The 26,927-nt window shown below is 39.5% G+C and overlaps 2 protein-coding genes and 1 pseudogene across 9 annotated transcripts in view; 2 read left to right on the plus strand and 1 right to left on the minus strand.

Annotated features, from left to right (window-relative positions):
* TM4SF1 (transmembrane 4 L six family member 1) overlaps window positions 1–10,175 on the plus strand; it is a 49,017-nt gene extending 38,842 nt beyond the window's left edge. For 5 of the 6 annotated variants that reach the window (XR_008297940.1, XR_008297943.1, XR_008297942.1 and 2 more), the window contains 2 exons: window positions 7,748–7,905; window positions 9,572–10,175. The gene's annotated coding sequence lies outside the window, so the exon portion shown is untranslated. The remainder of the gene's footprint in view (window positions 1–7,747; window positions 7,906–9,571) is intronic. The other variant, XR_001430275.3, reaches the window with a different exon arrangement.
* TM4SF18 (transmembrane 4 L six family member 18) overlaps window positions 1–26,927 on the plus strand; it is a 62,209-nt gene that overhangs the window by 4,854 nt on the left and 30,428 nt on the right. The window contains exon 1 of one of the 3 annotated variants that reach the window (XM_053221316.1): window positions 11,439–17,229. The exons of the other annotated variants lie outside the window; for them this stretch is intronic. The gene's annotated coding sequence lies outside the window, so the exon portion shown is untranslated. Of the gene's footprint in view, window positions 1–11,438; window positions 17,230–26,927 lie in introns of those variants that run through there. 3 annotated transcript variants of the gene reach the window in all.
* On the minus strand, window positions 9,403–26,615 carry LOC106975170 (SREBP regulating gene protein-like; annotated as a pseudogene).

A 26,927-nucleotide genomic window follows, 5' to 3' on the forward strand; every position in this document is an offset into this window, starting at 1 on the left:
AGTCCTTTTCCTGGTTTCTCCTTCCCGTTCATACCCTTGGTGTGATCCAAGGCTTCTATCCTTGTTGATACTCACTCCTTACATCCTGTCCTTGGCACCTATTGGCAAACAGGCTTACTCTCCACCCAAGGCAAACAGGAAAGAAGTCTGGGAGTTAGCCAATAGGGTTTCCTCTACTTCAGCTTCCACATTCAGTTAGTCACCAAGTCCCATGAACACTGCACTCTTTTTAAAAATTATTTTTCGGGGCGCCTGGGTGGCGCAGTCGGTTAAGCGTCCAACTTCAGCCAGGTCATGATCTCGCGGTCCGTGAGTTCGAGCCCCGCGTCAGGCTCTGGGCTGATGGCTCAGAGCCTGGAGCCTGTTTCCGATTCTGTGTCTCCCTCTCTCTCTGCCCCTCCCCGGTTCATGCTCTGTCTCTCTCTGTCCCCAAAATAAATAAACGTTGAAAAAAAAAAATTTAAAAGCCACCTAGCTAAAAATAAATAAATAAATAAAAATAAAAATAAATAAAAAATAAAAAATAAAATAAAAATTATTTTTCAAGAAGAATGGGTGGGTAATACTTGCATGTGATTTTAAAAGATATAACATGAATAGATAAATACACAGACCAATGGAACAGACTAGACATTCCAAAATAGATCCAAACATATATAGAAATTTATTAAAGAATAAAGATAGTCACTAGAAAAAAATATTTACTTAAAAAACTGGTGTGGGGGGGCACCTGGGTGACTCAGTCAGTTAAATGTCTGACTTTGGCTCAGGTCATAAACTCATGCTTTGTGGGTTCAAGCCCCACAGAGGGATCTGTGCTGACAGCTTAGAGCCTGGAGCCTGCTTCGGATTCTGTGTCTCCCTCTCTCTCTGCCCCTCCCCACTTGTGCTCTGTCTCTCCCTCTATCTCAAAAATATATATTAAAAAAAAATTTTTTTTAATGGTGTAGGGACAACTGGATAGCCATTTCAAAAAAAGATAAAATTAAATCTTTTGTATTTTTTTAAATTTTATTTTTTATTTTTTAAAACTTACATCCAAATTAGTTAGCATATAGTGAAACAATGATTTTAGGAGTAGATTCCTTAATGCCCCTTACCCATTTAGCCATCCCCCCTCCCACAACCCCTCCAACAACCCTCAGTTTGTGCTCCATATTTATGAGTCTCTTTTGTCCCCCTCCCTGTTTTTATATTATATTTGTTTCCCTTCCCTTATATTCATCTGTTTTGTCTCTTAAAAGTCCTCATATGAGTAAAGTAATATGATATTTGTCTTTCTCTAACTAATTTTACTTAGCATAATAGCATAATACCCTCCAGTTCCATCCACGTAGTTGCAAATGGCAAGATTTCATTCTTTTTGATTGCCGAGTAATACTCCATTGTATATATATATATACCACTTCTTCGTTATCCATTCATCCATCGATGGACATTTGGGCTCTTTCCAACTTTGGCTATTGTTGATAGTGCTGCTATAAACATGGGGGTGCATGTGCCCCTTCGAAACAGTACACCTGTATCCCGTGGATAAATGCCCGGTCATGCAATTGCTGGGTCATAGGGTAATTCTATTTTTAGTTTTTTGAGGAACCTTCATACTGTTTTCCAGAGTGGCTGCACCAGTTTGCATTCCCACCAGCAGGGCAGAAGAGATCCTCTTTCTCTGCATCCTCGCCAACATCTGTTGTTGCCTGGGTTGTTAATGTTAGCCATTCTGACAGGTGTAAGGTGGTATCTCATTGTGGTGTTGATTTGTATTTCCCTGATGATGAGTGATGTGGAGCATTTTTTCATGTGTCAGTTGGCCATCTGGATGTCTTCCTTGGAGAAGTGTCTATTCGTGTCTTTTGCCCATTTCTTCACTGGATTATTTGTTTTTTGGGTGTTGAGTTTGATAAGTTCTTTATAGATTTTGGATACCAACCCTTTATCTGATATGTGGTTTGCAAATATCTTCTCCCATTCTTTCGTTTGCCTTCTAGTTATGCTGATTGTTTCCTTCACTGTGCAGAAGCTTTTTATTTTGATGAGATCCTAATAGTTCATTTTTGCTTTTGTTTCTCTTGCCTCTGGACACGTGTTGAGTAAGAAGTTGCTGTGGCTAAGATCTAAGAGGTTTTTGCTTGCTTTCTCCTTGAGGATTTTGATGGCTTCTTGTCTTACATATAGGTCTTTCATCCATTTTGAGTTTCTTTTTGAGTTATTATTTTCTTACAAGAAAGTGGTCCAGGTTCATTCTTCTGCATGTCGCTGTCCAGCTTTCCCAGTCCCACTTGCTGAAGACACTGTCTTTATTCCATTGGATACTCTTTCCTGCTTTGTCAAAGATTAATTGGCCATACATTTGTAGGTCCATTTCTGGGTTCTCTATTCTGTTCCATTGATCTGAGTGTCTGTTCTTGTGCCAGTATCATACTGTCTTGACGATTACAACTTTGTAGTATAGCTTGAAGTCTGGGATTGTGATGCCTCCTGCTTTGGTTTTCTTTTTAAAGATTGCTTTGGCTATTCAGGGTCTTTTCTCATTCCATACAAATTTAAGGATTGTTTGTTCTAGCTCTGTGAAGAATGCTGATGTTATTTTGATAGGGATTGCATTGAATATGTAGATTGCTTTGGATAGTATTGACATTTTAACAATATTTGTTCTTCCTACTCAGGAGCATGGCATCTTTTTCCATTTTTTTGTGTCTTCTTCAATTTCTTTCATAAGCTTTCTATAGTTATTCAGTGTATAGATTTTCCATCTCTTTGGTTAGATTTATTCTGAAGTATTTTATGGGTTTTTTTTTTTTGTGCAACTGTAAATGGGATTGATTCCTTGATTTCTCTTTCTGTCACTTCATTGTTGGTGTATAGGAATGCAACTGATTTCTGTGTGTTGATTTTATATCCTGCAACTTTGCTGAATTCATGAATCGATTCTAGCAGTTTTTTGGTGGAATCTTTTGGGTTTTCCATGTAGAATATCATGTCATCTGCGAAGAGTGAAAGTTTGACCTCCTCCTGGCCAATTTGGATGCCTTTTATTTCTTTGTGTTGTCTGACTGCAGAGGCTAAGACTTCTAATACTATGTTGAATAACAGTAGTGACAGTGGACATCCCTGTCTTGTTCCTGACCTTTGGGGGAAAGCTCTCAGTTTTTCCCCATTGAGGATGATATTAGCGTTGGGTCATTCATATATGGCTTTTATGATCTCGAGGTATGATCCTTCTATCTCTACTTTCTTAAGGGTTTTTACCAAAAAAGGATGCTGTAAAAACTAAATCTTTATCTCATACTATGGACCAGAATAAATTCCAAATGAATCAGTAACCTAAATGCAAAAAAAAAAAAAAAAAAAAAAAAAGCATGAAAGAAAACATAAGCGGGTTTGGAAAGAACTTCTTAAAGCTATAAAACAAGATCCCAAAGCAACAATAGAAAATCTTGATAAATTCAACTATATATATATACACATATATGTATATATATATATATATATACACACACACATATATACATATATATATGTATATATGTGTGTGTGTATATATATATATATATGGTTTTTTTTTTGGCAAGGCATACAACATCACAAAGAAAGCCAAAAGGCAAATGACAAATTGGTGGAAAATACTTGCCACTTACATTGGGACTAATCTTTTTAATATATAAAGAGTGCTTAAAAGTAAAAAAGAATGGAATGTAAGACCTGACACAAAAATGGACAAAATCATAAACGGACAATATGAGAAAGGGATATACAGTTGACCCTTTTTTTTTAATGATTATTTTTGAGAGAGAGAGAGAGACAGAGTACGAGAGGGGGAGGGGCAGAGAGAGAGGGAGACACAGAATCCAAAGCAGGTTCCAGGCTTCAAGCTGTCAGCACAGAGCTCTCCGCCAGGTTCGAACCCATGAACCGTGAGATTATGACCTGAGTCAAAGTGCCACACTTAACCGACTAAACAACCCAGCCACCCCATAGTTGACTCTTAAATGTGTAAAAAGATGTTGACATTTACTCAGAATAAAAGCAAATTAAAATTATACAGAGATATGATTTCTCACCTACCAGATTGACAACAATTCAAAAACTTGGTAATATACTCTGTTGGTGAGACTGTGGGGAAATAAACACTGCCATACAATGCCCATGGGACTGCAAAATGATACAGTCCAGGGTGAAGGGAATTGGACAATTCTTAATAATAATTATGTATTTACTCAGGAAAACCACTTCTAGGAAATTACCTTGAAAGGGAACTTTCATAAATATGAAAGAATGTGTGTACAATATTCCTCATTACCATATGACTTGTAATAGTAAGATAGTGGAAACAATCCACATGACCACCAATAAATTAAACTGTGGTACAGCTACAGGAGTACTATGCAGTCATAGTTTAAAAAATATGAAATATTTCTATAACCTGATATGGAGTGGTTTCCAGTATGATATTATTAAGTGAAAAAAATGAGGTGTAAAAAACAAGGAAACATAATATAAATATATATATTTATATATATACATACATATAAATATATATTTATTTATATATGTACACATATATATGTTTTTGCTTATTTTTTGCAAAAAAAAAAAAGGGAACACAAGAAGGATAAAACCAAGACTAATGAAAATATCTACTTCTGGGGATGGTAGGAACAGAGTGAAGAAAATGGATGAGGGTGGCATTTCTTTCCTTTTTATATTGTTCTGATTTTTGAACCAAGTAAAAGTGGTCCATAAAACAATTCAATAAAATGTAATAAAAAGATTTTTTTAAATCAAAACCTAAAATCAAATATAAAAAGAAACAAATGAATCTCTATCAAATTACTATCAAGATTTCTTTGCACTCCCTTTTGTTCTCATGTATCTTAGTAAAGACGTACAGAGGACTGTGTTCAAAGTTACTTGAATTACCCTTTTCTGTACTTTACACAGTACCATGATTGCCCGTCCTTAGTGTCCTTAATTGTGAAGACAAAAGGAGATTACAAAACATCTAAACTCTACTTCATAGACTTAAGATGGTATTAACATTAGAATTGAGATTCTCAAGCTATTTTGTATATACAATATTGTAGAATACAGCAAAAAGGTAAATATGTGAATGCAATTAGGAGCCAAGATTTTCAGAGTGGTCATGTAGAATATTCTTGGTCTTAGAAGATGCCTACTGAAGTTTTTCCAGTGAAGTTCATGATGTCTACAACTTTCTTTTAAATGATTCAGAAATAAAAAACATGTGAGAAACATAGAGCAAAGAGAGCAAAATATGAGCAATTGATGAATCTAGCTGAAGAATAGTGATCTTTGGATAATTCTAATTTTTTCAATTTTTCTAAGTTCAAAATTGCAATAAAAATTTTAGAACAAGCAATATATCTCATTGGCATTTTATAAAACACGTTTTGCTATTAACTCTAATCAGAAATACATCATTTATAGCAATAAAAGTAAGCTAGATTTTTGCTCCATTAAGAATCAGCAGGGGTGCCTGGGTGGCTCAGTCCATTGAGCATCCTACTTCGGCTCAGGTCATGATCTCGCATATGACGAGTTCAAGCCTTGCATCAGGCTCTGTGCTGACAGCTCAGAGCCTGGAGCCTGCTTTGGATTCTGTGTCTCCCTGTCTCTCTGCCCCTCCCCCCACTCATGCTCTGTCTCTCTCTGTCTCAAAAATAAATATAAACATTTTAAAAAATTTAAAGAATCAGCAGTAAAATATCAAGGGCTTAGAAAATCAAAGGTTTATTTCTTGTTCATGCCATCTACCCATCACCTAGTCTGTGCAAGAGGAGAAAGAGAACTGTGGAAGGTCTTCCACAAATAATGAATTGCTTGACTAGAAATGGCACACACAACTCATTAATCACATGACCTAACTCACCCCTATAGGGAGTGAGACATTGGGAAATATCTAATGAGCAGTGTAAATGATTATCACCTCGCTCGTTCACTATGTTTCATGCCACAGTAAACATTGATAGATGTGAGAAGTTAATACAGTGTAGAGATTAAGAACACAGGTTCTGCAGCCAGATTACCCGTTACTAGCTCAATCACTTGCTAGCTAATCTTGGGCAAGTTACTTAATCTCTTTGTGCCTCATTTTCTTCAGGTGTAAAAATTGGGCCTAATAATAAGTAACTGAGGAAAGATTAGGTAAGTTAACATAGTTAAAGCATTTAGAACAATAGCTGACATATAACTATCATCAACATTATTATTTTATAGTATGAAACTCAAGATAATGCATTAAAGAAATTTCGCAATGTCCCTCCTCCAAAGCAAACAGTGCAAAGATTTACAGTGAAAAGTGAGTTACTCTCTCACATCTGAGCCTCATCAATCAGTTTTTCTCCCCAGATATGATTGTTACCAGCTGTGGCATTTATTGGCTGGAATTTATTGCCTTCCAGCTCCCATCTCCCCATCATCTCTCTGCTTCTGATAAATGAAGCATCTTTCCTTGCCCCCTGACAGAATGTTAAGCTTTGGCAGTAGAGGACACTGGTGGGACTCTGGAGGAAAGATGGGCTTCTCTTCCTGGTTCTGGTGGGTTTTCTGTTCTTGCACGTGTGGCTGGGAAGGTGTGTGGGAGACTCAGTGATGGTGGGGGCCCCAGCTGGCTTTCCCAGGGCCAGCTCAGCAACGCTCCTGTAAAAAGTTTATTTCCTGGCAGGTTTCCACCTCGGCCAACTAGTGGCCCAGCCAGCTTCTCACCAAGTTCAACAGCACTCTCCGTGGCCGTTTCCCAGAGAATTCCATCAGTAACCCCCAGCAAGTGATTTCTTTCCTACCAGCTGCAGACGACTGGTTCCTCACTGGAGGTATTTCCAGCTTGTCAGCCCTGGATTGTCAACCAGCTCTGACTCAAGACAACCCAGCAAAATACTGCACCATGGCAGGGAAGGGGCTTCTTTTCTTTTCTCCAAGGAGGTCTCTGGGTCCAGCCTTGAGACTTCATCTTCCAAGTTCCTTCCTTTCTTGGGAGCTCTTTCACAGCTCTAAGAGTTCCCTTATTATCATTTAGTAAGCTACCTGTAAATAACCACTTTTTCTCCAAGAACAGTTTTGTGATTTATTAAGAAGACTGGCTTCCAGATCACTGTGGACAAGACCCAACTTGGCTGGAATACACAGTCCTTGGCAGAACCACACGGACAGCTCAGATGGCCAAATTTTATTCTCAGAAAGGATCAGAGATGAAAATACCCTGATTTCCCTAACGCCTTGTTTCAGTAGCCGGGAGGGTGTAACTCTTGTATTGAAAAGCAAATCGTTTCAAGAAAAAAATTCCACTATAGGGACGTTCTATAATATATGAAATTATGTCATGCAAATTCAATAATAGGCATCCAGCAGAATAGTAAAAACAATAATAACATAATAATAAGAGAAAATACCGGGTAAATGAATGAAAGTGCCAGGCAAGCTTTTACCTGCCATTCTTCTCCCAGGGTGGACCTGGAGGCCATTCTGTAAGCCTCTGCCTCTGAGTGCCTCTGTGCCCCAAGCATGAGTCCAGTGCTTAAATATCTACTGTTTTCAATATAATATATCTTCTAAAAGCTGGCCAGCTTCTTCATCTGGTGTTCAACTGAACAAACAATAACCTTCTCCAACACCATAGAAAACGTGGCTGCTCTGGACTAATGGAAAAAACACAACAGTCTCCAATTTAATGTCTCTCAAGGGTTTTCACAGGTCATTTCTGACCATAGAAATGTGTGTTCCTCTCCAGAGTTCCACGAACTATAGAGCTGCCCTACCACATCAGATAGGACTACCCTGGAGCCTCAAAGCTGACCAGAATCAGATTTGGTCCATATTGTCTAGGCAAATATTTTCTGGAAGCCAGGACTAACCCTATGACTGGGTTCAGTAGGGGCCACCATGGAGGTAAGATTAAAGGCAAGTCAATCTTAACCATGCTATACCCCTTTTCTCATTCCCTTGACACTTGCCCCCCTGTAAAAAAAATTGAAAAGAAAAAGCCCCAGAGAAAACATTTTTAATCTGATTGTGCTACCTGAATGAGATAGCTCTTTAATCCTCAGTAGACTAGCAATGATCAGTTTATTTCCTTAACCAACAGCCCGCTAAAGATTGGGGGTGGGGATTTACAGATCCGGAAGGCTCAGCATCTTGGGGAACACCGAATCAGTTCTTGCACTCTCTCTGCTTCTTCCCCACTGCATACAAACTTCCACTGCCCACAGAATGATGTCCAGTTTCAAGAATCTTTGTCTGCTGGACCAGGACGAGCTGAGTCCCCCAAGCAGGGTCTGGTTCTCACTCACCTGCAGGTATGCCCAGCACTGAGCACAGTTAATGGCACATAAGCCAAATGGAGCTCATGAATGAATGGCAACTGAGTGAAAATGTAACCCATAGAAAACACAGGCACCATATGTGCAAGTCTTGGTACAGTCTCATGTCAAAGTAAAAAAACAAAAAATTAACTGGAGAGCCCTTTATTATTTTTTTAAGTTTGTTTATATTGAGAGAGAAAGAGACAGCATGAGTGGGGAAGGGGCAGACAGAGGGGGAGGGAGGGAAAATCCCAAGCAGGCTCTGTGCTGCCAGAGCAGAGCCTGTTGCAGGGCTTGAATCCATGAAACCGTGAGATCATGACCTGAGCCAAAACCAAGAGTCAGATGCTTAACTGACTGAGTCACCCAGGCACCCCAACTGGAGAGCCCTATAGATCTTTGCCAAGTTTCTCAAGGAATACCAAAAAACTCTGTTTATAATGCAAAACAAACTTATGAACTTATATCTCACCTCCATGGCAGCTGGCCCCAAATCTCTCTCAAATTACCCCCCATTTTCTTAACTTTCCTCATTCCCTTCCCAAGTCCCTTTCCAAACACAGCTTCCACTCTTTCCTAGAAGTACAGAGTAGCTGCTTAAAAACACAAGCTCTGGGGCTTACCTTGATGGTTTCAAATTTCTGTCACCATTTAACTTGAACAGGTGCTTGGCATGTGGTAAGTGCTCAATAAATGCAACTGGTTATTTAAATCCTACTGGCTTCTCCAATATCTTTTCTTTCTTTCTTTCTTTTTTTTTTTTTTTTAACTTGGCCTCTTTTTCCATTAATACAAAAGAAATGTCTATTAGTTTTCCAGGGCTTCCCAAACAAATCGCCACAAACGTGGTGGCTTAAAACAACAGGAATTTATTCTCTTGCATCTCTGGAGGCCAGAAGTCCAAAGTCAAGGTGTTGGTAGGGCTGTTCCTCTCCAGAGCTCTAGGGGAGACTCTGTTCTTTGCTTCTTCAAGCTCTCGTGGGCTTTCAGCATCCCCCGGTTTGTAGCTGCATCACTCCAACAGCTGCCTCTGTCTCCACCATGGCTTTCTCCTGTGTGTATCTCCTCTGCGTGTCCACGGGAGTTTTGTCATTGAGTTTAAGGCCCACCCAGATAATACAAGATGATCTCATTTCAAGAATTCAGCCTGCTGTGAAATGACCCTGGGTCCTTCCTCTTGTGGGTAGCGAGTGGGGAAGGACTGGATATACCTGTGATTTAATTTTTTTTCTTTTACACTTGTCATGATGAAGATATCAAATCAGCAGCCAGCATCAACCACTTGGGAACCTGGGACGAAGCCCTGCACTCAGCCGAACACGATTCAAAGTGATCTTCCAGGGCCATGAAGAGGTTCTGGAATGCCATAGCTGCCCGGTGGAGGAAGCGCCCCAGAAGTTGCCTGCAGGGTTGCGTGCAGGAACACACAGTACCCGAAAGTACCGCAGGAGCCCTTGGGCAAGCAGCCGTCCCAGTGGTACTGCTTTGTGCCAGGCAAGTTGATGTTACAGCAGCCAGCCCTTTCTTTCACAAATGTATTCTAGCTCATCTGTGATGAGGTGCTTCCCTTGGATGGAGTCCCGGCACCAGGAAGACTGCTGCTACCCAAGTGAAAACGAACTTTCTACAGAATGGGCGGTCATGGTCTTGAACCTGGAGGAGATTCCAATCTCTCACTGCCCTCTCCTCCAGCCTGAAGGTGCTGGTGAGGAAGTGGAGAGACAGCGCCAGAAGACCAGGGTCAGAACCTACCTCTTCCAGAGGAGCCAGTGCCACACCGGCTGACTATTCAAATTATTAGGTCATTACTGTCTCCTGAATGGACCCTGACAGATAAAACAGCTTCTGGTCATAGTCTGCCAGAGATATTCTATGGCTGTGCTGTGTGTGTGTGTGTGTCTGTGTGTCTGTGTGTGTCTGTGTGTATGTGTGTGTGACATTTCTTTTGTTGAATAATTAGCAATATTCTGTACAATGTTTTCTTTTTCTTTTTAAATTTCTTTTAATGTTTATTTTTGAGAGAGAGAGAGAGAGAGAGAAAAGAGAGAGAGTGGGGGAGGGGAAGACAGGGAGACACAGAATCTGAAGCAGTTTCTAGGCTCTGAGCTGTCAGTACAGAGCATGACGCTGGACTCGAACTCACCTACTATGAGATCATGATGAAAACCTAAGTCCTAAGCTTAACCGTCTGAGCCACCCGGTGCCCCACTTTTCTTTTCGTTCTTTCTTTTTTTATAACTCGCCATCATTGCATATAGGCACACATATATTTGTCTCATGTTTAACAACTACATAGTATTCTGTTGTACAGATATGTCATCATTTACTTAAGCATTTTCCTATTGGAAAATTAGATTATTTCCACTCTTTTCTCCTTACAAATACTACAGTAGTTTTTTTTTTTTTTTTTTTATTAAGAGAGAGGGTGAAAGTGAGCAAGGGCAGAGAGAGAGGGGGCTCACCTGAAGCGGGACTCATGTTCTCCAGAACCCAGGCCTGAGCTCACCCAATAGGGGGCTCATGCTCACAAACCAGGATATCATAACCTGAGTGGAAGTCAGATGTTTAACAACTGAGCCACCCAGGCACCCCCACAGTAGTATCCTTTTTTTTTGGATGATAGGTTTTTTTTTAATTTATATTTTATTTTTTTAATTTACATCCAAGTTAGCACATAGTGCAACAATGATTTCAGGAGTAGATTCCTTAATGCCCCTTACACATTTATCCCATCCCCCCCCCCACAAGCCCTCCAGTACCCTGTTTGTTCTCCATATTTAAGAGTCTCTTATGTTTTTCCCCCTCCCTGTTTTTATATTATTTTTGCTTCGTTTCCCTTGTGTTCATCTGTTCTGTGTCTTAAAGACCTCATATGAGTGAAGTCATGTGAATTTGTATTTCTCTGACTGACTAATTTCACTTAGCATAATACCCTCTAGTTCCATCCACGTAGTTGTGAATGACAAGGTTTAATTCTTTTTGATTACAGAGTAATACTCCATTGTATATATATATATATATATATATATATATATACCACTTCTTCGTTATCCATTCATCCCTCAATGGACATTTCAGCTCTTTCCATACTTTGGCTATTGCTGATAGTGTTGCTATAAACATTGGGGTGCATGTGCCCCTTCAAAACAGCACACCTGTATCCTGTGGATAAACGCCTAGTCATGCAATTGCTGGATCGTAGGGTCGTTCTATTTTTAGTTTTTTGAGGAACCTCCATACTGTTTTCCAGAGTGGCTGCACCAGTTTGCATTCCCACCAGCAGGGCAAAAGAGATCCTCTTTCTCTGCATCCTCGCCAACATCTGTTGTTCCCTGTGTTGTTAATGTTAGCCATTCTGACAGGTGTGAGGTGGTATCTCGTTGTTTTGATTTGTATTTCCCTGATGATGAGTGATGTGGAGCATTTTTTCATGTGTCAGTTGGCCACCTGGATGTCTCCTTTGGAGAAGTGTCTATTTATGTCTTTTTCCCATTTCTTCACTGGATTATTTGATTTTTGGGTGTTGAGTTTTATAAATTCTTTATAGATTTTGGATACTACCTCTTTATCTGATATGTGGCTTGCAAATATCTTCTCCCATTCTGTCAGTTGCCTTTTAGTTTTGCTGTTTTGCTGTTTCCTTCACTGTGCAGAAGCTTTTTATTTTGATGAGGTCCTAATAGTTCATTTTTGCTTTTGTTTCTCTTGCCTCTGGAGACATGTTGAGTAAGAAGTTGCTGTGGCCAAGATCAAAGAGATTTTTGCCTTCTTTCTCCTCAAGGATTTTGATGGGTTCCTGTCTTACATTTAGGTCCTTCACCCATTTTGAGTCTATTTTTGTATATGGTGTAAGAAAGTGGTCCAGGTTCATTCTTCTGCATGTCGCTGTCCAGTTTTCCCAGTCCCACTTGCTGAAGAGACTGTCTTTATTCCATTGGATATTCTTTCCTGCTTTGTCAAAGGCTAGTTGGCCATATGTTTGTGGGTCCATGTCTGGGTTCTCTATTCTGTTCCATTGATCTGAGTGTCTGTTTTTGTGCCAGTACCATACTGTCTTGATGATTATAGCTTTGTAGTATAGCTTGAAGTCCGGGACTATGATGCCTCCTGCTTTGGTTTTCTTTTTCAAGATTGCTTTGGCTATTTGGGTCTTTTCTGGTTCCATACAAATTTTAGGATTGTTTGTTCCAGCTCTGTGAAGAATGCTGGTGTTATTTTGATAGGGATTGCATTGAATATGTAGATTGCTTTGGGTAGTATTGACATTTTAACAATATTTGTTCTTCCTATTCAGAAGCATGGACTCTTTTTCCATTTTTTTGTGTCTTCTTCAATTTCTTTCATAAGCTTTCTATAGTTATTCAGTGTATAGATTTTCCACCTCTTTGGTTAGAGTTATTCCTAGGTATTTTATGGTCTTTTGTGCAATTGTAAATGGGATCGATTCCTTGATTTCTCTTTCTGTTGTTTCATTACTGGTGTATAGGAATGCAACCGATTTCTGTGCATTGATTTTATATACTGCAACTTTGCTGAATTCATGAAATCGATTCTAGCAGTTTTTTGGTCGAATCTTTTGGGTTTTCCCTATAGAGTATCATGTCATCTGAGAAGAGTGAAGGCTGACCTCTTGGCCGATTTGGATGCCTTTTATTTCTTTGTGTTGTCTGACTGCAGATGTTAAGACTTCCAATACTGTGTTGAATAACAGTGGTGAGAGCGGACATCCCTGTGTTGCTCCTGACCTTAGGGGGAAAGCGCTCAGTTTTTCTCCATTCAGGATGATATTAGCATTGGGTCTTTCATATATGGCTTTTATGATCTCGAGGTATGATCCTTCTATCCCTACTATCTTGAGGATTTTTATCAAGAAAGGATGTTGTATTTCGTTAAATGCTTTCTCTGCATCTATTGAGAGGATCATCTGGTTCTTGTCTTTTATTGATGTGATGAATCACATTGATTGTTTTTGTGGATATTGAACCAGCCCTGCATCCCAGGTATAAATCCCACTTAGTCGTGGTGGTTAATTTTTTTAATGTATTGTTGGAGCTGGTTGGCCAATATCTTGTTGAGGATTTTTGCATCCGTGTTCATAAGGGAAATTGGTCTATAGTTCTCTGTTTTAGTGGGGTCTTTGTCTGGTTTTGGAATCAAAGTAATGCTGGCTTCATAGAAAGAGTTTGGAAATTTTCCTTCCATTTCTATTTTTTGGAACAGCTTTAAGAGAATAGGTGTTAACTCTTCCTTAAATGTTTGGTAGAATTCCCCTGGAAAGCCATCTGGCCCTGGACTCTGTTTTTTGGGGAGATTTTTGATTACTAATTGATTTCTTTCCTGGTTATGGGTCTATTCAAATTTTCTATTTCTTCCTGTTTCAGTTTTGGTAGTGTATATGTTTCTATGAATTTTTCCATTTCTTCCAGATTGCCCATTTTATTGGTGTATAATTGCTCATAATATTCTCTTCTTATTGTTTTTATTTCTGCTGTGTTGGTTGTGATATCTCCTCTTTCATTCTTGATTTTATTTATTTGGGTCCTTTCCTTTTTCTTTTTGATCAAACTGGGTAGGGGTTTATCAATTTTGTTAATTCCTTCAAAGTACCAGCTTCTGGTTTCATTGATCTGTTCTACTGTTTTTTTGGTTTCAATAGCATTGATTTCTGTTCTAATCTTTATTATTTCCTGACTTCTGCTGTTTTTGGGTTTTATTTGCTGTTCTTTTCTCAGCTTTTTATGGTGTATGGTTACGTTGTGTATGTGAGACCTTTCTTCCTTCTTTAGGAAGGCCTGGATTGCTATATACTTCCCTCTTATGGCTGCCTTTTTTGTGTCCTATAGGTTTTGGGCTGTGGTGTTATCATTTTCATTGGTTTCCATGCACTTTTCAATTTCCTCTTTAACTTCTTGGTTAGCCCATTCTTTCTTTAGTAGGATGTTCTTTAGTCTCCAAGTATTTGTTATTTTTTCAATTTTTTTCTTGTGATTGATTTTGAGTTTCATAGTGTTGTGGTCTAAAAATATGCATGGTATGATCTTGATCTTTTCATACTTTCTGAGGGCTGATCACATCCCAGCATGTGATCTATTCTGGAGAATGTTCCATGTGCACTGGAGGAGAATGTATATTCTGCTGCTTTAGGATGAAATGTTCTGAATATATCTGTTCAGTCCATCTGGTCCAGTGTGTCATTCAAAGCCATTGTTTCCTTGTTGATTTTCTGTTTAGATGGTCTGTTCGATGTTGTACATGGGATGTTGAAGTCCCCTACTATTATGGTATTATTATCAATGAGTTTCTTCATATTTGTGATTAATTGATGTATATATTTCAGTGTGCCACATTTGGAGCATAAATGTTTACAATTGTTAGGTCTTCTTGGTGGATAGACCCCTTAACTATGATACAATGCCCTTCCTCATCTCTTGTTACAGTCTTTATTTTAAAGTCTAGATTGTCTGATAAAAGTATGGCTACTCTAGCTTTCTTTTGTCGACCATTAGCATGATAGATGGTTCTCCATCCCGTTACTTTCAATCTGAAGGTGTCTTTAAGTCTCAACTGGGTCTCTTGTAAACAGCGTATAGATGGATCTTGTTTTCTTATCCATTCTGTTACCCTATGTCTTTTGACTGGAGCATTTAGATCATTGACATTTAGAGTGAGTACTGAAGATATGAGTTTATTGCCATTATGTTGCTTGTAGAGTTGGAGTTTCTGGTGGTGTTCTCTGGTCCTTTCTAGTCTTTGTTGCTTTTGGTATTATTTATGTATGTATTTAATTTATTTATTTAGTTTTTTCTCCCCTCAGAGAGTCCCCCTTAATATTTCTTGCAGGGCTGGTTTAGTGGTCATGAACTCCTTTAATTTTTGTTTGCTGGGAAACTTTTAATCTCTCCTTCTATTTGGAATGACATCCTTGCTGGAGAAAGAATTCTTCACTGCATATTTTTCCAATTCAGCCCATTGAATATATCCTGCCATTCCTTTTTGACCTGCCAAGTTTCTGTGGATAGGTCTTCTGCAAACCTGATCTGCCTTCCCTTGTAGATTAAGGACTTTTTTCCCTTTGCTGCTTTCATGATTCTTTCCTTGCCTGAGTCTTTTGTAAATTTGACTATGATATGCCTTGCTGACGGTCTATTTTTGTTGAATCTTATGGGAGTCCTCTGTGCTTCCTGGATTTTGATGTCTATGTGTTTCCCCAGGTTAGGAAAATTTTCTGCTATGATTTGCTCACATAACCTTTTTACCCCTTTTTCTCTCTTTTCATCTTTTGGGACCCTTATGATTCTGATGTTGTTCCTTTTTAGTCAGTCATTGATTTCTCTAATTCTTAAATCATGGCCATTTGCCTTAGTCTCCCTCTTTTTTTCTGCTTCATCATTCTCCATTGTTCTCCACATAGCTGATTCTCTGCTCTGCCTCATACATCTTTGTCACCGTGGCATCCTTTCTAGATTGCAGCTTGGTTATAGCGTTTTTTGTTTCATCCTGACTAGATTTTACCACTTTTATATATGCAGAAAAGGGTTTTAATCAATTTTTGACTCCAGCTAGTATTCATATTATCGCAATTCTAAATTCTGGTTCAGACATCTTGCTTGTAACTGTGTTGGTTAAGTCCCTGGCTTTCCTTTCTTCCTGCTCTATCTTTTGGGGTGAATTCCTTCGTTTTGTCTTTTTGAAGGGAGAAAAGGAATTGATAAGGTAAAAAAAATTAAAATTAAAATATTAGAAACAACACACACACACACACAAGTGAAATAAATGATGCTATATCCTAGGTGTGTTTTAGTCTGGGTGTTGAAAGGGGCTTGGTAGATTAGAGAAAAAAGGGGAAAGAAAAAAAAGGAAATCATTTGAAAATTTGAAAAAATACATACACTGAAATAGAATAAAATGAAATGATGGAAGTAAAATAGAGGTTGAACAAATTTACACAAAAGTAAAAAATATAGTAGGAAAAAATTAAAGAAAAATATTTAATAAAAATTGAAAATAATAATAAATTTTTTCTGTTTCTGTATTTAAGATTAAAAAAGGAAATTGAAAGGATGGACCAGCGAACAGACTGAAATACTATTGAAATTTGTTTTCCCCTAGAAGTCAAACTATGAAGCCATTTATAGTCCGGAGACTAAGCAGCTGGAAGGATTTGTGTTCCTGAGAGCGAGGTCGGCCCAGTTGGGCGGGGCTTAGTGTAACAGCTCTACTCTCCACTAGATGGCGCTGCTTAGCTTACTGAGGTGGATTGTTGCGGTGGCGCTTGTAGGTGTGTGTGCGCATGCACAGGAGTGGTAAATATGGCGTCACCCAGCCTCTAGTATCAGAATTCTGTTCTCCTGGATCAGCAATCGCGCACCCGTCCTTTGTTTCAGCTTTCCTCCACTCCTCGCTTTTACACTTTCCGTGACCAAGCCCCAGGTAGTACCTCTCTCCCGAGTTTTGTCTCAGATGCGGCTGTTTTCCCCGGCCTCTTACCTCTGAGGGACTGTGGCTTTGACCTGTTCCGCCCCTCTGCGGAGGGTCTCACCAAGCAATGGCCAGGTGCCGGCCGCACCCAGGAACGTTCACAGGACCATGCTGCTTGCCGGTGACCAGTGACTGTGTCTGGGTGCCAGCCCGCCTCAGAAAAAGTTCACGCGATTGTGTGGCAGCCGCATTTCAGGGCTTATGGCAAATCACAACACACATCTGGCAGCAGGCTTCGTCCCCAACGACCTTGTCCCACCACCAGCAAATGTGGTTGTTCTCCCGGGTCCACTGGGACCTTTGCCTGTGGCGGTCTACACAGCCTCTACCAGATGTCCTCCCAGCAGGGGAACTGCCTCTCCCCATGTGGCCTGAAGACCCTGGACTTCACTCTGCTCCTGGGGATTCGCCCTTCTCACCAGAGCACCACCAGGTATTGAGCTGCAGAGTTTCAGACTCTGCGCTCCCCCTGTTTTTAGAGTCTTAATGGAATTTAAACCCTCTCCTTTCTCCTTTCTCCCTTTTTAGTTTAGTCTCTGTGGCTGTTTCCAATTTTCCACTTTCTCTCCAGCTGCTTTTGGGGGGGGTGTGCTTTTCCCGTACTCTCCCTCCCACCCCGGTCTCCGTCCTCTCTCTGCAAGCAAAAACAGCTCTCTGCCCTCCGCAGCTTCTCTCTACCCCAGTTCACCTTTCCGTGCCGCGTTCCTGCTGAGTTCTGTGGTTCAGGTTGTGCAGATTGTTGTGTTAATCTTCGGATCAGTTTTCTAGGTGTGCAGGATGGTTTAGTGTTGGTCTGGCTGTATTTCATGGATGTGAGAGGCAAAAAAACCTTCCATGCTGTTCTGCTCTCTTGGCTCCTCCCCCCACCCCCAGTAGTATTCTTATTTGCGAGGTCCATATGCCTACGTGCAAGCATATCTTATCTGGAAAATCATTTCCTGGAAAAGATTCTACCTTCTTAAATTCTCTCCAAACTATCTCCATGCTGACTTCTTCCACCATATCACAGGTATTTTTCATTAAAAAAAAAATATATATATATATTTAGTGTTTTTTATTAATTAGAATTAAGAAAGCATTTTGCATGTAAAATCCATGAAAAACATAATCCAGGGAAAATTATCATCAGATATTTGAGACAGGAATACCTACACACATACACACACACACACACACACACACTTTTTCCCAGAATTTAAGTTTGTTCTTGAGAATCCATTATGCACTTTCTAAAGTTAATAACATTTTCCTCATACTTGCATCAAACTGACTGCTAAAATAATAACATAAAAACAGATGAAAATATTTTAGTACATTCTGAATTCCACCTATATATAACTTGATTGATCATTTTATTCTTGTAGCAGTTAACTGGCTGTATTAGGTGCTGTCTCTGACATTTACACTTCTTGTATTAGTGTATCTATTTTCTTGATCACCAAAATATCTTTCACTTTTCCTTTTCCTATTCTTTATCCATTCAATCTTCATGTCCTATTTTTCTTTTTTATTTACCTTTTTAAAAAATATTTATTTTTGAGAAAGAGAGAAACTGAGCAGGGGAGGGGCATAGAGAGAGAGAGAGAGAGAGGGACAGAGGATCTGAGGTGGGCTCTGTACTTATAGCAGACAGCCCAATTTGGGACTCAAACTCACAAATCGTGAGATCATGACCTGGGCTGAAGTTGGACACTTAACTGAGTCACCCAGGTGCCCCATTATTTTCCTTTTTTTGAATTGAGGTATACTGAGATATAATTTCTATACAGTGAAATTCACACTATTAGGTGCACAGTTTTGATAAATATATATAGCTCTGTAACCACCACCATGATAAAAATACTATATAAAATATTTTCCCATACCCAGAAAGTTCCATGTGCCCCTTTGTAGGCAACTCCTTCCCATACCCTAGCACCTGGTAACTATTGGTCTGATTTCTGTATCAATGGCTTTGACTTTACCAAAATGTCCTATCCGTGAATCATACAGTGTGTAGTTTGACTTCTTTCACTTAGCATAAGGCTTTTGAAATTCATCCGTGTTGTAGTATTGGTTTATTCCTTTTTATTGCACGGTGTTTTGTTTATGAATGTACACTTTACCAGTTTACTAGTCAATACTCCCAATTTTGGTGATTATGACTAATGTTGCTCTAAACATTCCTGTCAGAGCATTTGTGTGGACTCCTGTTTTAGTTTTCTTGAGTAAATACCTAGTAGGAAAATGACTGGGTTGAATCATAAGTATATATTTAATTTTGTAAGAAATCGCCAAACCCTTTTCCAAAGGGCTTGCTTGGCATCCTCCCCAACATTTGGCCTTTTTTATTTCTGATGGAATTACTGCACTTGTCTCTGCAATGATCTCTTAGTTCTATGCCTTCCAAACTCTGATCCGTCCCTCAAATGAGCCTCTAAAATGCTCTCCACTCTTAAGTGGCCTGACTTCCTGGAGATAAAGTCCAAACTTTTCAGCCTGACACACACAAGGGTCTTCAAGCACTGAGGTCCTTCCTCACCCACCCTCCCTGCCACATTCATTTCCACTCAGGCAGCTGGACACTGGTTCCAAGTTGCAGGGTTGGCCCCTCTTTCCTAACTCAGTGCTTCTGGGTAGCCTAATGCAGCTGTTTGGGCAGAGCATTTATTTGCTATTTTGAATTCCCAGCATGAATACACTCCATGAATTTTGGGTAAATTTATCCAACTGAGTGTGTCTACCAGGTACTTTTTTTTTCCAACTATTTTTTATGAAAATTTTCAAAAACTCGAGAAAGTTGAAAAACTAGTACAATGAACATCCAGATTCAGTTCAACAGTTGTTCACATTCTGTTATGTTTGATCCCTTTATCTATCTACCATGCATTCATTTTTCCTCCCCCTGCCCTCCTCTCTCCTCCTCTTCTGATTTCCCTCCCCCTCCCTCCTCCTTCTTCTTCTTCTGCTTCTCCTCCTCCTCCTCCTCCTCTTTCTCCTTTTCCTCCTCTTCCTACTTTTGCTAAACCATTTCAGATTTCAGATGTTTGCTAAACCATTAGCAAAATACACTTCAAGTGTATGTATCTCCTAAAAATTAGAGCAACCTCATTTGTAACTACACCATTACTTTACCCAAAATAAATTTAAAACCCCTTCTAATATTGTCTAATACTCTCTGTATTCATAGTTTTGTAATTATCCTCAAGATATATTTTACCTCATTTTCCAAGCCAAGCTCCAATCAAGCATCATACAATGCATTTATCTACCAGTGAATGTTTAACTTTGATTGAGTCTCGTTTTGCCCAACTACCTGTCTCTTAACCTTGGTGACTCAATTCTTTCCCTGCCCTTTTAAGAAATCTCCCATGAACCCCCAGTTCCATTCAAGTTCCCTTTGCCTTGCTGTACTTCCATGAAGCCTATGCTTAAATCTACTGGAGATTTGACATTTTGTATCACAAACCTTTTGTTGAACTTTTCTATTTCCCCAATTAGACTCTGAGCAGAGTGCATGTTGAGGGCAAAAAATGGGTGTTCTTTGCCTTCCTGCTAGATGACAATTGCTCAATACACATTTAAAGACTAAACGATGGAACACAGTTCTTTAATCCCTCCCTGTGAAGAGCTGCAATAAATAAATGGACACTGAGGCCTGGGGCCAGGAAGAAGAGGGAAAAGGGCAGGTAAGATAAAGGTTTTAGAGGTCATTCCAAATATAGAATACTGCTTGGAGAGCTTTGAATATGAATTGTATACTTCTTCCCCTCTCTCAGTAGGTGAAACACTAGGTGTTTACCTTTAACTAGAGATAAACATAGAGTCTAGCAGTCCCATAAGTACTTTTGGCCAGATAATTCTCGAGAAAGAATTATAAACACAAAAATCAAGGCTACTGCAAGCCAGTGGTCCATTTCTGTTTACACAGCTGTTCTACTGCTGTTTTTAATGTATTTTTAAGAAAACATCCACTCCCAGTGGGTCTCTAGATTGGGCCATGACTAACACTTTATGCCCCTGGTCACTGAAGAAAATCACAATTCATCCACTTTGAACTTTAGGGATGAAGTTTCTCCCTGAATATTAGCCTTTTCGGCAGTTAAATTTTCATCTTTGTGGCAAACTTTTTTCAGTAAACTTGTTTGAGATACTTCCTTCTTCTCCACTTCCCATCATCTGTAGGATTACTTTCAGGATCCCACGTTAACTTTGATTCCAAAGTGACTCAGAAGCTGCACACCAAGACTATTTTAGGTGGAGTGTTTCCTCCTGAGTCACCTTGTCCCCTGGTAGCAAGCATCCTGCGGATTTCCTCAGCTCTGCCGTGGAGAACAGGAAGCCAACGCCAGAAGCAGCCAATAAGCACAGCAGCCAGAGAGTCTTCCTGGTTCCTGGAGGACCAGCAAGAAAATCCTGATTTAGTAAGAATTCCTTGGCAAGAAAATTGGGAGTTTACTGGAGACAAATGGCTTCAGGAATATTTTTTTTTTTTTTTTATGAGTACACATATTTTTTTCAGGAGGCAGGTTATAAAAGAATGTTCTTAGAAATGAACTTAAGTACATTTTTTTTTTTTAGTTGTCCAGGGAGACTTCATTAGATGTTTGTATTAATGGGATAGCCAAAATAAGGACATTACTCAACTCCCCCTTTGACAACTTTTAAAATGTTTATTTATTTACTTTGAGAGAGCAGAGTGTGTGCGGGAGTGGGGGAGGGGCAGAGAGACAGGGAGAGAGAGAATCCCAAGCAGGCTCCGCACTGTCAACACAGAGCCCTACATGGTCACTTAACTGACAGAGCCACCCGGGCGCCCCTCCCTTTTAAATAATTTTATCAAGTTTTCCAGCCTGTCATATTCTCTTCATTCACTTCTGTCACTTTTACTGAACAATCTTCCAGATGACAATTAGCCTTGCACTTCCTCAAGTCTTCATAACTACCTGTGACATAAAAACATCATTGGAGACATCTTTCTGGGCTTGACTAAGACTGGGGAATATTAGTCATGCCCTTCCATGTTAATGTTGCCCTTCCATGACCCTAACTCCACAGCAGACATCAATAATCGATCTAACTAACCTATCTGGCCTGTGTATCTCTCTGAAACCAGCGTGTCTTTAAAATAATATTGTAGGCAGCTACTACCAACGAATCAGAATATCCAAATTCAAAACCCATTTGCAATGAAGAGGGGATTGATGCACAGAAGTGTATCAGGCAAGGGTAGGTGAAGAGTCCAAAGAATATAAAAGTCTTGGACTTAACGTCTAATAGTTGAGCAAGTTTAAATTTTTTTTCTTAGATCCATTTTTTTTTCACATGCAAAATGAGATTAATAATGCCTTTGCCTTAGTGCCGTTGAGCTCATTTTTTGTTTTAATGTATGTCAGAGCTTCTAACACTGTTTCTAGCTCAAAAAAGAGATATTCATTAGATACAATTCATCATTATTTTGAGGGACACCCTGTTTAGGGGTGACCATTCAGCTCAGACACTAAAATTTACTGGAAGCAATAGCATTGAAACAAGATAGAAATTGGTCAATGATTTCTATTCTCTATAAACTTAAAAAAAAAGGTATTCCTAGTTGCTCCTCTTCAAAGTGAAAAATATGAACAATAAAAACCTTTACAAAATCTCAACTAAACCCTTTTGATTCTTTTTTCCAATCCTCTTGCCTCCACCCTGCCTCACCACTCACTCCCATGACCACAACTTGTGTTAATCTGCTGCGGCTGTTATAACAAAATACCACAGACTAGTGGGTTTAAGCAACAGAAATTTATTTTCTCACAGTAATGGAAGACAGAAGTCCCAAATCAAGATGTTGATAGGTTTGCTTTCTCCTGAGACCTCTCTCCTTGGCTTACAGATGGCTGCCTTCTTTTGTCCGATGAAGGTCTTTTCTCTGCGCATCTGGGTATCTCTTTGTGTGTTCAAATTTCCTCCTTCTATAAGGACACATGTCAGATTGGATTAGGGCCCATCCTACCAATCTTGTTTTAACTTAATTACCACTTTAAAGGCCCTATCTCCCAAATATAGTCACAATCTGAGGTTATAAGGTTTAGTGCTTCAACATATGAATTTTGAGGGGACACAATTCAGTCTATAATACACCGTTAGACTTTATCTTCATCAATTTTGGAAACATCTTAATCTCAAATTCCAGTATCCCACTTCTCAATCACTAAATTCTATCTTTCTACCGCTTTCTCTTTCTGCTACCCCAAACCAGTAATTCTTCAGCCACACTGGGACACAATCTCCAAATCCAACCTTTTTTATTTGAACTGTTCTTCACATTCTCTTATGTCCTTATTTGCCTTCTTTCTTGCACTAAGTTCCACAGTCCATCAATGTAATCACTCTCTTACATACATTCTTGAGTCCTTTGCCCCTCTCTCCTCATGGTACTTGTCTAGCAGAGTACCAATCCTGGTGATTCCAGCTTTCTTTCTACTCTCCCCGCACCTCTGGAGCTAAAAACTTCACTAGAAAAAAACACTCAGTTATGTTGCCTAGTCTCACCATAAATTCATGACCTCATTGGGCTCTCCCTGCCTGCTGGTCATCCTGCCACATTGCTGTAGACTATTCACCATCCTAGGCAACTGTTTCATACCTTTTTCTCTCTCTCCAAACCTTTAATACTCTCTCCCACTCTCATTCTTGGCTGATAAACCTGCTTCCTGTTTCACTGAGAAAACAAAAGCAATCAGAAATTCCCACTGCTTTCAATCCCATCTGTTCAGTCTTCCCTTCTGTGAGTAGGACTGAAGTGTCCCAGCTGTTAAGACCAGCTCCTCTATCCGTGTGCATGCTCCCACCCCTTCTCATTTACTCGAGGACATGTTCCAGCAATTCTCTCCTTTCTCTCTTGCATCATCAAACCCTACCTCCCCTCCCCACTCTCAACAAGAACATGCCCATCAACGTACGGACATGCTATAATTTTTCCCATTAAAATTTTCCCTTGACTTCCACTTTACCTCCAGCTATTGCCTCATTTTTCTGCTCTCCTTGGAGTAAAACTCCAAAAGAGCTCCCTTTGTCTTTCTTTCCAATTCCTCTCTTTCCATTCTCTCATGAACCCATTCCAGTTACACTCCCATGTCTATTGTACCACCAGAGTTTCTCTTATCAAGGTCATTGGTGACCTCCACGTTGTTAAATCCAATAGCCAACTCTCAGTCCTCCCATATTACTTGCTCTATAGGCAGCATTTGACTCACTTGATTACTTTTTCCTAAGCTAGAAACTCAACTTCTAGGATAAGCTTCTGGTTTTTCTTCTAACTCACTGGCCACTTCCCAGTCTCCTTTGCTGGCTCCCTGTCATTCCCTCAAACTGAAGTCACTGGACTACCCAGGACTCAGTCCTTGGGCCTCTTTTCTGTCTACACTTATTATTGTACTGTTTTATGGCTTTAAATACCATTCAAATGCTGACAACTGTCATATACTCCAACCCACATCTCTCCCCTAAACTTCATATTTGTATATCTACTGTCTAATTGACATCTCCACTTGGATTTTAACAGGTATCTCAGCACTTGGAATGTCTGAAACTTACCACCTCATCTTCCCCCTCCCAAACGTGCTCAACTTGTTGTTTTGTTCATTTCAGTTAATGACAATTTCAATTTCAGTTAATGCCTTGAACCACGTAGTCCTCTTTTTTTTTTTTTAATTTTTTAAAATGTTTTTTATTTATTTTTGAGAGAGAGAGAGAGAGAGGGAGAGAGAACGAGTGGGGGAGGGGCAGAGAGAGAGAGGAAGACACATAATCCAAAGCAGGCTCCAGGTTCTGAGTTGTCAGCACAGAGCCCAACGCAGGGCTTGAACTTGTGAACCACCAGGTCATGACCTGAGTTGAAGTCAGATGCTTAACTGAATGAGCCACCCAGGCACTCCCCCCCCCCCCCCCATATAGTCATCTTGGATGCCTCTTTTTCTCTTATACTCAATCCAGTCTGTCACCAAATACTGTTGATTCTGTCTTAGAAACATGCAGGGGCACCTGGCTGGCTCAGTCAGTAGAGCATGCGACTCTTGATCTCAGGGTAATGAGTTTGAACTCCACATTGGGTGTAGAGGTTACTTAAAATAAAGTCCTTAAAAAAATACATACAGAATCCAACCTTTTCTTACCATCTCTGCTACTTCTGTCATGGTCTAAGCCACTATTATCTCTTACCTGGATTATTGACATGACTTCAGAACTCATCTCGTTTCTTTCAGCTGGATCCTTTACAACCTATTCACAACACAGCAGCCCTGGTGAGCCTTTTAATATAGCAAGTCATTTTCCTACTCAAAACTAATCTCAGATGTTACTACTTTTCCCCTCTTGCACTTGGCTCCAGCCACAGCAGTCTCTTTGCCAGAATTAACTTCTACCTCGGGGTTTTTGCACACTTGCCATTCTCTCTGCCTAGAATGCTTTCCCCCGATTTCCCTGTATGTCTCACACTCTCTGCTTCCTTCAAATCTTTACTCAGATGTCACCTTCCCAGTAAAGTCTTTCCTGACCACTCTGTTTGAAATGATATCCCCAACCCCATTCTCTGGCACTCCTACTTGTCCTTTTCTTGATTTATTTTAGCCACACTTATCATTACCTGACAAGCTGTATTTTTTTTTTTTTTTTTATCGTTAGTCTTCCCACAGTAGAACATAAGCTCTACAAGGGCAAGGATTTTGGACTGTTGTGCTCACGGATCCATCTCTCCCCACCTCTTAGAACAGTGCCTAGCACATAGGAGGTGCTCAATAAATATTCAGCCAGAACTGTTGCTTTCCCCATCATCTTAAGAGTTTGAGTTAATATGATTTTAGTTTGCTTCTATGTCCCTGGGGGAAAAAAAAAGATTTAATGACCAGACTTTGTGATACACTTTGCTGGAAAACACTGTACAAAACAGAATACAACAAAACAAAACAAAACAAAATCACATTTACCAGGGGGTACCAAGTAATCTCTTTGGAACCCATCATAAAATAAGACTGTTAGTTTCTAGGTTTGTTTTATTTGAATCCAAAAGTGGTTCAAATATCTCAGTTTTTGAAAATAAGCACTGTTTAAATATAATATAATTTAAAATTATTTATACAAAAATAAGTTTTTATTCTCTTGAGTTAAAAGTATATTTTTGCTAGAATATTAATACTCTCTGGAGGACACCAGAAAATTAAACACTCTGGGATCAAGACTTTAAGAGCTCATGATACAGATATTATTTGGGTACCAAGAGAAGATAAACAGACTTTACTTCTGATCTCTGTACTATTTTGACAATTAAGTCCCTCTAACTTCCCTTCTTCTTCTTCTTCTTCTTCTTCTTCTTCTTCTTCTTCTTCTTCTTCTTCTTCTTCTAATGTTTATTTATTTTTGAGAGAGAGAGAGCACGTGCATGTGTGTGCACAAGTAGGGGAGGGGCAAAGAGTCGGGGAGAGAGGATCCCAAGTGGGCTCTGAGCTGACAGTAGCAAGCCCCATGGTGGCTCATATTCATGAACCATAAGATCATGACCTGAGCTGAAGTTGGATGCTCAATGAACTGAGCCACACAGGTGCCCCATTTCTTTTTATTATTACTGGTGGCTCCTACTTATTGCCTATTCCTTCCATATCACCTGACACTGTGGTTTGCACACATAATCTTGTTTAATCTCCACATTATTCTTCTGAGGAAGGTAACTTTTTATTTTTTTAATTCCCATTTCATAGATGAGGAAGTTGAGATTAAGAAAGTTAAGTTGAGCAGGGTTCTGACGTTACCAATAAAGGAGCGGCAACGAGGCCGGGCAATCCTTGAGTTCCTTACCACCATTGTCTACATCATTTTTAACATATTAGTGTCAGAATTCCTTCCCTTAATCCTTTCCTCATGCCATCCAAATTGGAGGAGATCTGTGACTCTTTCAATTTAAGACAATCATTTGGAATGGAGAATTCTTAAATCCTTGTTTCAAACTTATTGCTCATAAAGTCTTAATCAAATTACCCAAATTCTTTTACCCATTTTCCTAAACAGTAAGAAAGATATGAATTTAATTCTGTTATTATTTTTCAGAGAGATAGTAATAACAGGTATGAACTCTTAGAAGGAAAGCTTTACTGGTATTACAACAGTAAACTCACC

This window comes from Acinonyx jubatus, chromosome C2 (assembly GCF_027475565.1).
Source record: "Acinonyx jubatus isolate Ajub_Pintada_27869175 chromosome C2, VMU_Ajub_asm_v1.0, whole genome shotgun sequence".
In the NCBI taxonomy this organism is placed as follows: Eukaryota; Metazoa; Chordata; class Mammalia; order Carnivora; family Felidae; genus Acinonyx; species Acinonyx jubatus.